This window comes from Marmota flaviventris, chromosome 10, assembly GCF_047511675.1.
Source record: "Marmota flaviventris isolate mMarFla1 chromosome 10, mMarFla1.hap1, whole genome shotgun sequence".
Classification (NCBI taxonomy): domain Eukaryota; kingdom Metazoa; phylum Chordata; class Mammalia; order Rodentia; family Sciuridae; genus Marmota; species Marmota flaviventris.
The window spans coordinates 115,265,642-115,277,456 of record NC_092507.1 but is presented as its reverse complement, the minus strand read 5'-3'; the positions used below and the strand labels follow the sequence as shown (position 1 = coordinate 115,277,456).

General features: G+C 44.8%; 1 non-coding gene across 1 annotated transcript; it reads right to left on the bottom strand.

Annotated features, from left to right (window-relative positions):
* Window positions 1-5,032: 5,032 nt before the first annotated feature.
* Trnar-ucu (transfer RNA arginine (anticodon UCU)) lies at window positions 5,033-5,106 on the bottom strand. Its single transcript has one exon. It is a non-coding gene; the product is annotated as a tRNA-Arg (tRNA).
* Between the last annotated feature and the right edge of the window lie 6,709 nt (window positions 5,107-11,815).

Here is an 11,815-nt window from a genome sequence, read left to right as displayed (position 1 = left end):
CTATCACAGGGGGGAAAATAAAAAGATCCATCCAAACTCTGCGGAGGACATAGGGAGGTTTAAAGACACTCTGTTCCATGATAATTTATGGGAGCTACTACAGACATAAACACTGCAATACTGTTTTAGGGAGTATGCTCTATTTGCTATGGATTTTAAATACAAGCAAAATGAACATGTTCACTGGTAGGTGACAAGTATGGTAATGACAATAAGTAAAAATAACCAGTTCCCAGACAAAATGTAAGTGATGTGTGCCAGGTCTGCTCTCCAAAGTTAATAAATCACTTTTGTAGGTGGACACTATTATAAAACTCCCCATCTCTGGTGACAGCAGAACAAGCCCTTGGAAACCACAGTGCCACCCCCTGCTGCTTCTGCAAGGCTCTGGGCCTAGCAGAAGTGCAAACCTGCCAACAGCCTTTTAACCTGTCAGCCTTCCTCTAAACCCACCAGCAGTCCTCACCAACATGCAGGAAAGCCTGAGCTACAAGCCTCACATCCATGGTTGCTAATGGGGCAGCAATAGCCCCTCTGGAGTGGTCTGAAAATTTGGTAGTTTATGCTGTCCAAATAACTGGAGACCCCCATTAAAACTATAGAGAGGAAGGGTATCTGGGATTTTTGTGTCCTGTGACATGCAGGAGCATGTCATGCAAAGAATTGCCTGTGTTATGCACTTTGTTGGAATCATCCACCAAAAACCTATTTGCTGGTATCTGAGTCTTGAGTCTAACTCATTTTTACATATGTAAAGACAAGAGAGGTTTTTTTGCATGGTTTTAGAACTTCCTTAATCTTCCAGAAATGCAAAGTACTGTATACTGTGTATTTTGCAAGAAGATTTACTTGGCTTTGGTTTAAAAAAAAAAAAAAAAAATTAATGAAAAGTCTTCACCAGATTTGGAAATGACACTGCTGATGGATGATGTCCCTTTTATTTTTAATATATATGGCATTTGTTTGTTTGTTTGTTTGTTTATCACAGTATTGGGAATTGAACACAGGTTTCACACATCAGGCAAGCGCTGTACCACTGAGCTACATCCCCAGCCCTCTTTCATGATATTTAAGTCAGCAGTGCAGCAATGCCTGCCTTGGTTTGCCTATGAAGCTCCTGTATTCAAGACCATTCTTTATAAAGAAAGAAAAATGCGAACGTAGCATTTATATACTAAAATGCATACTGTTTATTATCAGTTTATTTCCTTTTATTTCTCTCATATGTTACAATTACTCTATCATATTGGTTTGCTGTAATTAATTTGAGTAGGAAGGTTATGTTAGCTCTGGATTTAATTACAGGCGAATAGAGGAGACTTGAGAAAATACTGGACTTAATCAGAGTTGGATGTGACAGGATTAACACTGCTCTCCATGGCATGCCCAGTCTTAAACTCTGACCCTAAAATTCTCTCCATCTCCTCTCTACTCACCACACTGATCTTTGGGCTTCCTTTCAAATTGGTCCAAACCTCAGGATGTCCACTCTTTGTTGATTCTTTGCATGAAATACCAGTCTTTGGATTTCATCCAAGCCCTCATCTTTCAGGTCTTCATTCCCTGCAAGAGGGCCTCCGGAAGGACCACTCAAGTCACTCTCTATCCCCATCATTCATAAAAGTCCCCCACAGTACCTAAGTTCACCTAAAATTCTATTTTGATATTTTACCCATCTAACCAGGCATGGTAGGGCACACCTGTAATCCCAGCAACTCAGATCAAAAGTTCAAGGTCAGCCTGGGAAATTTAACGAGATCCTGCCTCAAAATGTAAAACATAAAAATAAAAAGGACTGGGGATGTAGATCATTTGTAAAGTGCCCCTGAGTTCAATCCTAAGTAAAACACACACACACACACACACACACACACACACACACACACTTTAACCTTTCATGTCTCAGTCATAAGAACATGCACTCCTGGGGGTGATGGGGGTTGCTATTTTGGATGCCAGTGTCTGGAACAACAGAAAGTGACACAAAGTGAACATTTGATGAATATTTCTTAAGTGAATGAATTAATGCATGAAGCTATTGCCTGTGTTCCTGCTGCCTAGAAGCTAAGAGAAATTTCTTTCTTTTTTCCTATCTACATAATTTATAGCCAATCTAAGTCAGAGTTAATTCTTTCAAATATATCCATCAAATGCCTACCATATTTCAGACACTAAGAATACAATAATAAATAAGACATATCTGCCCACATACTTTGCAATTAATGATCAGCTCCAGCACCTATGATGCATTTGAGTCTTACAGTAAAATGACTTTAAAAAAAAAAATAACTGTTTCTATTTTGTATTCTGAGTATTTTAAAAATATAATAATTATGATATTCATAAATTACGAGTTACCCCTCCTCTGTTAAGAAGAAAATTGCTATCACTTACAGAAGAATTTTACCCATGCGGAAAAGCTTCTCTGCAGTCCTGACGATATCCTCTTCAAGTCCCCAAAGCATCACCCCTCAGAGACAGATGTAGACAACCAGATCTGGCTGATGTCTAAGACTATGGAAGCTTCTCATTTCACTCAGTGGGTTGGCCTGCAGACTCTTCTACCTGCCCAGCGGAGATGAGTTCCCTGAGGTGCAAAGGGACCAGCCATGCTCTGGAGGACCACAGTGACTAGAAATATCCACTCCACCTTCTCTCTCGGCCTGTTCTGTGCCAGCACCAGCCCTAGCTAATGGGACAAAGTCACCCCGGATGCTCCAGGTAGGAGTTAACCATTCAGACCCTCTCACCTCCCCTACTGTGTGGCCAGATACCTTTCCTACATGCTGAAGAGCAAGATGAAAGCAACCAGAAAATTAATAGAGTCCACATTTATGTACAGAACTGTACAATGGGCTTTCTCATCCACTTTTACATGTGTAGGAAAGAGAATAAAACCTCATTTCTACAAATAAGTAAATTAAAGTTCAGAGATTGAGCAAATTGGCAAAGATGCAACTTATACCAAAGTCCACTGATTCCGAGTTAGGAAACAGAAATTACAGGCTAAAATCAGGGTTGAGTTTTAATTGTCACTGGCATAGAACTTCACATAAGGAGCTGGCTATATCACGTGATGATCAAACGTGAACAAATCTCAACTCAGTGTCTACCAGGGCACATACCCTCTTCCTGTTCCCCCTCCTGCCCCCGACCCCACAATTCTATGAAGTCTGATTATTATTCCCCAAAAGCTTCCAGGCTTGAGCAAATACTAGAGTGAGCCATAATGAACTTGCACCCCTGCCATGACTTTTAACCATGCACGTGACAACCACCTCCTTTCTCTCAGACATCTTACTGTTAAGCAGGCCCAGTACAATAGCATGAGACGGGGGCATCTCAAAAGACCTATATGAAGCCAGGCAGAGTGGTACCCGCTTGTAATCCCAGCTATTCTGGAAGCTGAGGAAGGAAGATTGCAAGTTCAAGACCAGCCTGTGCAACTTAGCAAGACCTCTTCTCAAAATATAATTAAAAAGGTCAGGGGATGTAGTTCAGTGTCAGAACACCCCTGGGTCCATTCTCCAGTACTGGATGCAGGGGAGAAAAACATACAATGCTTGGATTATTGTGGAAAATATACCTTCCTTTCCTTAACAAAATATATCAAGAATAAAATAAGTTAACAATAATCGAAAGGATCCAAAGGGCATATCTAGAGGGATGTTGGGTGATAATTCATAGCTGAGTTGGCATTCCTCTAAGGTAATGCAGAAAGGTAGAGTTATGTTGGCTCTTAGGACAAGAATTTTAAGTCCCCTTAAAAGACTACCACTTCCAAAGAATTTTGGGAGTTTCAACTTGCTGCAAATACACACATGTCAAAGGAAAAAGCACCAACCCCCTCCAGAGTTCTCATCTTTCTCCCCACTCTTAGCATGGTTTGGTTAAACTGGTTATTGGGATCCTCTGCCTCTCCCAACCTCAACTTCCTCAGAGTAAATCCATGGCTGTGTTCTCTGGCCCTCCATCCAGAGTCCCACGTGGGGGGGATGCTGACTCTCCGCCAGGCAGAGGAAGCGGTCCTGTCAGGGTTTCCTGGGTTCACCTGAGGTGGAGGTCAGTCATTGGCACGGGCCGTCCCTTCCAGCTAATAGGCTAGAGGCAGCAATGTGCAAGGGAGAGAGCCAGGCCAGCCCAAAATAGAAACATGAGCTACATCCTGATGTGACCAGGCTCCCAATCTGGCTGAATGTGGCCCATTGGATGAGACAGGGAACAGAAGTGAATGCAGGATGAGAGATGAGGTGATCATCAGCTTGTTGGGGGAAAAAAAGAAAAAGAAATTCACAACACAACCCTCAAAGCTTGTCCTGCAAACAGAAAGGGTACAGCAAACTTCACAGTGAAAGCATTTGAGCATAAGAACTTCACCTTCCTGGGGACAAGCTCATCCAACTTACCACTGGTAATTAGTGTGTTGCTGTGAGGTTTATTCCACTGAGACAAAGAGTAATGATTACATTTCACCTCTGAAATGTAAGAGGAAGTGAGTTATCAGCGATAGTCCCCCGGAAGCCCCAGGAATACAAAGAATAGTTGACAAAGTGCAAGGAATTATTCTCTGCATGACCCCAACTATCTCCTGGCCCCCAAAGAAGAGCTTGGTCAAGGAGGGTATTACCTTAGAGGACAGCTGGACATTTCCTCCTTTGCATAAAAGTCAGTCTGCCTTTTTGTGTTCCCAGAGGGAAAACGGATGAGAACCATAGTGATTCCAGAACCCGTGAGCTGGCGTCTTGGTCGCAATGTATCAATTATCTCATTATGAAGCAAAGGATTCAAAAAAGGCTGTGTGGGTCGGACTGGGCAGAGATGCAGCGGACATCTGAGCCTCCTCTAGACAAGGAAAATCAGTCAGGGAGAAACAGAAAGAATGAAGAGGGAGGGAATGGAAAAGGGAAGGAGATCCGGAATTCCCAAGGAAAAGGCTTTCCTTTCTCTCCCCCAAAGCCTCCAGGGAGGAATAAATATAATTGTCAACCTAACAGGACAGCATTCGAAACAAAAGAGGCACCTGCCAGGTGACCATCTCTGCCGGGACTCGAACCCGGAACCTCTGGATTAGAAGTCCAGCGCGCTCGTCCATTGCGCCACAGAGACCTCACCACACACACAGCATCAGCACCAGAACTGAAAAAGCACATACCTTCTGCATCACCGAGCCATCTCAGCATCCTGCTCTCTGAGCGGTGGGGGGGGACAGGGACAGCTGGAAAATCTGGAGTGGAGATCCACCAGCCGGCTCCATGAAAGCCTTCCTCAATATTGTGGGTCCTAGGATTCTCGGAGGATAGGAGGAATGTGACAGTGGTCATTTTCCCAGTCGCAGCATCTTTATTGATAGGGGAGGACAGAGCTAGAGTCTCTGCTCTCCTTTCCTCTCCATCCCTCAGGAAGGATGCGGGGAAAGTCTTCCTATTCTCATGCTAATGAAGTCGAGTGCACCCAGCCTGGCAGAGAAGGCAGAAGCCATCTCTACCTCCACCCCCATTCCTTCACTGTGGTTTCATCCCGGTCGCGGTCGCTCGGTCCAGCTATTCTGAGGCTGGGGCTGGGCAAAGCTGGGGGATTGGGGAAAACCCTAGATCTCAGAAACAAAGGAGCTGCTTCTGTGAAGAAACACTGAATGGCGGCAGAGAGAGAATGGCAGGAAAGAAAGCTGGGCTGCAGGAAACTGGCCCGTTCCTAGGCTGTCAGAATTGTATCTGTGGAGCCCAGAGAAGAGGTACCAGGAGTCTGATGTGATGTGCCTTCAGCATCCTCACTAGAATTAAGGTCGGGAGTGGAGACGGAGCAGTATAGTGTGAGTGTGTGTGTGTGTGTGTGTGTGTGAGAGAGACAGAGAGAGAGACAGAAATTAAGAGTTTGTGTGTGTACACGTGGGGAGGGAGGGTAAGAGTGGCATTTCTTTAATGAAATACAAGTGGGTCTCACAGTTAAGGGACACAGTCTTTGAAAACCTGTGTCCCTTCCCCTACACCGATCCTATCCCTAAGTCCCTGTAGTTCTTTCCATTCAGGGAAAAATTTTTCCTAATTTAAGAAAGGAGGATTTCTCAGCTGTCCGAGTTAGCTAGAGGCATCCAAGTACAATTAAACTGACTATCCCTCCATAACCATATATAAAAGACTCCCATACCTAGCTCAGATCCAAGAAATCTTTTCCCATTTTTAAAAGCCTCCCAAAGAAGACAATTCTATAATCACTGTTGTTTTAAATTTCCACTGTGGCAGTTCTTTGGAATGTCTAATCCAAGTCCTTCTTATCCTACTCTCAGCTCATTTTCTCCTATCTTTTCCCAGACACACTGGGATAATTGACCTCTATGCTTCCAATGCTAATGCATTGATTTAAAGATTTGATTCAGTGTTTACCACCCCACTCCCTCTCAAAAGGTTACAGTAAAAGCAGAGAGCAGACTCCTCTCCTCCTCCCTCATGGTGTCTCCACAACCCACAGCTCTGAACTCTGACAGTAGACTCCAATCATAACCCAAGATAGTCCTAACCTGTCAGACCAGGCGTTGGGCAAGTAAGGGACCAATATAAATACCCAGTCAGGAAGAGCTTCAAGGACTCTCCACATTCCAAGATAGCACTTGAACTCACACTCTCTACCCATCCTTATGGCCCCAAGAATGAGACCCGGTAGGAAGTTCCACCAAGGTGATTCAGGGCCAGAGTGAAAGCAGAAGACTCTACCACCAGGGGGAAAACCAACACCTACTTCAACCGAGATGGCCTTCCACATAGGACCTCCAGCCAGGCGCTCAGAAAAGTGAAATCAATGTACATTATAAACTTATAAGAAGGAGGCAAAGAATTGGTCTTTCTTAATACATTTACCCTAGACTTGTTCAAGAACCTGTGACACAAAACTGAATGCCAGCAGACCCTGTAGTACTCCCAGTGGCCACTCACAAGGGGCTGGTCAGGGAGCAGTTCAAAGAAGCCTAGGTGTCTACAAAGGGAAGCTCAATCTCACAGGGCAGCAAAGAGCTGCTCACATGCAAAGGAAAGGCAAGGTCAGCTTGGGAGGACACTTCCTGCCAGGCCCACGATCTTTTGGACACACACACACACACACACACACACACACAGCCTTTGGTTTCAGCAAAGACACTGCCCTATACCCAAGAAATCTGTTGGTCCCTAGTTAAGCCCAAAGCTGCACCGCCTCTTAGATCATGTGTTCTCCACCACCTCAAGGTAGAGCCCCCCCATCTTCCGCTCCCTTGGGAACTTCATTCATTCATAATGCTCTCACTGGTTGCTGGGGATGAGACTCAGAAGGTAAATCCCACCCTCAAAGATCCTGCAGGTAAATTCCAATATGGATATGACCCTGAATGATGTATGGCAGAAAACAAGGAATCATTCTACTGCCTAGCAAATAAGGAGTCAAGTTTCCAAGTCCACACAGAGACCCTGTTGCCTGGGTCTCTTCCTTCCCTTGAAATCCCCCTCCTTCAACTTCCTCTCGCTTTCCCACAGAAATCTCTCTATTCCAAGAAAAAAAAAAAAAAAAAAAACTTTTTCAGGGACACTCTGTACTTATAATCTGTATCAACAAAAATACTGGACTTTGTCTCTCTGACATCTTTTGTTTTATCATCCGTAAGGTAGACAAGCTTCTCAACGGTATGAATAATGTCTCCTAACTATGTTTCCAACTTAGAAATAAGGTAGGAAATAATCAAATAAAGCTAGAACGTTAAAGGGGCAGGAAAGATGAGGTTAAGCCACTCAAAATTGGCTGGGGACAGTACATTTTTTTCTTCTTTTAAAGCAGGTATATGCTATTTGTGATTATGTAAACCCTTAAGAAGAAGATAAGTACATTTCCTTTCCAAAAAAAAAAAAATACTGATTTAATTCTCCAAAGATCTGTGACTCAAACATTACTCATGCCTCTAATTGAATACCACTCAGTGACCCTACAGACACACTGGGATGCTCATGCATTATTTCATTCATAAAGTGTTGCTGGGATACATATGACAAATACAAAAAGAAAATTTTTTTTCTCTTTGGTCCAGAGGCGGGGAAAAAAAAATCACAATCAAATCCCGCATTCTACATGGTCTTAGAGCTTTCCTAAAGGAACCTATATCAACTAGTCCATATTTTAAAAACTAAAGGATATTACCAGAGCAAGACAAAGAGAGGGTTATCTTGGATAGCGCCTCCTCAGACACTTTAATTTCATCTTCCAGTCCCGACAACATTCCCAGCCCTATTTGTTCAATCCAGTGTAAATGCTTTCCATATACCATCTTCTCACACCTCCACCTGTGGTCCGTCAGCTCCCTCTTACTAGCTCACCCCTGGGAATCCACCCACCTCACGGCTCCTGTGACCACCTCCCAGGAAGGCTGAAAAAGGTGGTTGGCAATATTGGGCCTCTGGTGCCAGGCCTCCTCTGCAGAATCCACAGATGGTCAGCTCTTGACTCCCTATCCCTTAAAGAAGGATAAAGTGGACATACCTATAACCCAAGGTCCTTCCATTCTTCCATCCTTCTGGAATCCTGTTCCGTGTTCATTGGTCTACTCCTGTCATGCGTGTTCCTAACCCATCATAAGGAAGCACCCATGTTGTTCCCAAAGCCTCCTGTGTCCCTCCTTCCTGCAAACTGTTTGCTTCCTCCTCACCGCTTTGCTCTTCCCTGAGAAGGAAGACGGGAGATGATCCAGGTAATAATCAAACCTGAGAATCAAACTAAAGGAAGACAAATGCAGAGCCAATTTTCCTCACTCATCTCCAACTTTCAGAGATCATTCCCCGTTAGCTCAGTCCAGCTAAGTGACACAGTCCTCTCAAGCATTCCAGAAAAGTAGACCCAGACCACTCTAACCGGTCAATGTGCTGTATCCTGGAGGTAGTCAAGGTCACAGTGACTTCCCCGCAGAGGTCAACCCCCTAGGGAATCAGAGAACAGTGGAGCATCTGGAGATAGAATCTTTCTCAGCTTCCTGTCTTTCTCCTGCCTCTGCAGTCTTCTCCAGGAACAGTCTAGACAATTCTGGAGTATGTCTCCAAGGAGAGCAAGTCTCCCTCTGGTCGGGAAGGATGGGGGCGCCAGCAGTTTTGATGGGTGGAAGGGCAATGGCTACCAGATTCCTCCTGATCTTTATGGGAATTTAAAAAAAAAAAAAAAACTTTCTGGTTCACCCAGACCTTCCAAAAAATGCTTCAATTTCGGGTGCCAACTCCCCATGTCAACCCCACTTTTCTTCTTTGGAAGGTGGGCTCTGTATGCCTCTGTTTCCAACCCCCAACCCATCACTTTCTAGGGTCCCCACTTCTGTCATCTTCCAGTTCCCACCATCCCCACCGACGTCTCCTTCTTCCTCAGGATGCATAACCCTCAGTAAGTTCCTGCTTTAAAATGTTCCTTTCCCCTCCGTCCACACCTCTCATGACTCATGTCCATCGCACTTCTTCCCACATTCTGCAGCTGGCATTCCCTGATCCTCTCACCACCCTGTCACTCTCTGGAAAAGTTCGATTTCTTGGCCGAGCCCCACCAGGTTCTCAGCTACTCCAAACACTTTTGCCCAGACTCACTGCTCCTGGTCTCTCCCAGCCCCGGCCCACTACCCTTTTCGACCTCTGTGCCTTTTAGCCATCAGCCTGAAGCCTCCCTGAGTCTCCCCAGCCTCCAGACTCCTCTCTCATGACGCTGGGTTGCTACCCAGAGTCTGAGTCACCATCAGCCCTTCAGCCTCAGGCCCTTTGTTCCTCCCTCAGGATTTCATCCTTCAGACTTCTTTACTCACCCATCATCCATTTAGTCCTGGTATCCCCAGAGACAGACTTCTTCTGAAGGCACAACCTATAGTGTCTGTTCTTCTGAGTCCCCTTCTACTCAGGCCACCTGGTGCCAGCTTCCTGAGGCTGGTCCAGATGACTTGTCTGTCCTTCCGTTCTTCCCCCTCCCCGCCCCCCCCCCCTTCACCTTCAGATACCTGGGGCTCTACGACACACTTGTGCCTCTTTAACTCTTTGCCTAGGACTCTGTGTATCACAGGATTTACAACTGAAATGTCCCGACCAGGGCTCTGCTAATACCCACGGCACTGAGTTTCCCTGGATATGAGCTGGAAACCAGTCTCCTCCGTCTTTATGGTTACTGTGGGACCCTGGTCCCGAAAGGTCAGGTACTCTGGGCCAGAGATCAAAGAACAGAAGGCAGATCCTTAAAGAGTCAATAATCATATAGAGATTCAAAAGCATTGGTTTTGCCTAATATCACAAGTGAACTGGGCTTTCTCTGTCATTTGCTTGCTATAGATGACATTTCACATTCATCCTGGAAGGCACCTTGAGGTGAACCTAGTCAAGTAGTAGGTGTTCCTCTTTCACATTGTGTCAGTTTAATTAAACAAAAAAACACGATAGTGGTGGTGCATGCTGTAATCCCAGTGACTCAGAAAGCTGAGGCAAGAGGATTGCAAGTCTGAGACTAGCCTCAGAAAGTTAGCAAGACCCTGTCTTAAAATAAAAAATAAAGGATCGGGGACGTAGCTCAATGGTAGAGCATATTTAGGTTCAATTCCCCTACTGCCAAAAAACATTACTATGGAAGTTTCAGGATCTAAACAGTCTCAGAGACTAAACTTGTCTCTTTACACAAGAATATTAGGTCTGACAGATCACAACAGGGTCATACGTGTTTCGTCCTTCTATGACAGTCAATCACTACCTAGGTAGGAGCAGCCCTCAAAAGTCTGTAGCTAAAGAATATTCCATTTCTGTACTTAAGACAGGAATAAGGGGAAGTGTTCTATCCAGAGTAAATCAGCTCATCTCCTTCAGGCTCAAGTTCTTCTTTAGAAGGTGGGAGTTCAACCAGGCGTGGTGGTGCATACCTGTAATATCACTGATTTAGGAGACTGGGGTAAGGAGGATCGCAGGTTCAAGGCCAGCCTGGGCAACTTAGTGAAACCCTGTCTCAAAATAAAAAAAAATAAATAAAAAGGGCTGGGGATAGAATGACCTTGGATTCAATCCTTAGTGCTGAAAAACAGTTTGTAAATAATGTGGGAGTTGAATTTCTAATGGTCCTTTTTCATATTATCTTTCTATGATCATGAGACAGTACTAATAATGATGGTAGTGGCTGAGGCTGGGGGCTTGGTGGCAGAGCACTTGCCAAAAGTGTGCACAAGGCCCAGGGTTTAATCTCCAATACTGGGCAAAGAAGAGAAAGCAAAAGCCAATAATGATGACAAAAGTGTTCTGAATTCTTTATCTCATCTTATCATCAGAACTATCCCAGACTGTGGGGAGAATATTATTATCATTGTCTTCCTTTTACAAAGGAACCACCTTGATCAAAGACATTAGGAAGTTTTCCCAAAATCATGCTGCAACACTGCAGCATCCTGACCTCTGTCCACTCCACACAGCCTCCAGGAAAAGGGTCCTCAGAGAAGCCTGGTGCTCTCAGATTGGTGTCCTAAGACCGGACAGGAGGGCCAGGCAGGCCTGGGAATGGCCACGGGGTGGGGTACAATGTTGCCACACTTGGAACACAGAACAAGCAGCCTCAGGTGACTGAGCTCTGGGAGGTCTGCTGTTCAGCAGCCCATTTCCTTCCCAATTACCTTAAGTCAAAACATAAGAAACTCACGTCCATTTGAGTGAATAAGCGATTGACTCCAAATCAATCAGCTGGTCACTCACACAGCTGTTCTTCAGTTCCAGGTTTTCTGACTCCTCATTCAGTGCTCTTCTTATTTCACTATAGTGTCACTGATCCCCCAAATACTGTCTGCTGTGGGGAAGGAGAGGGTAGGAAGAGC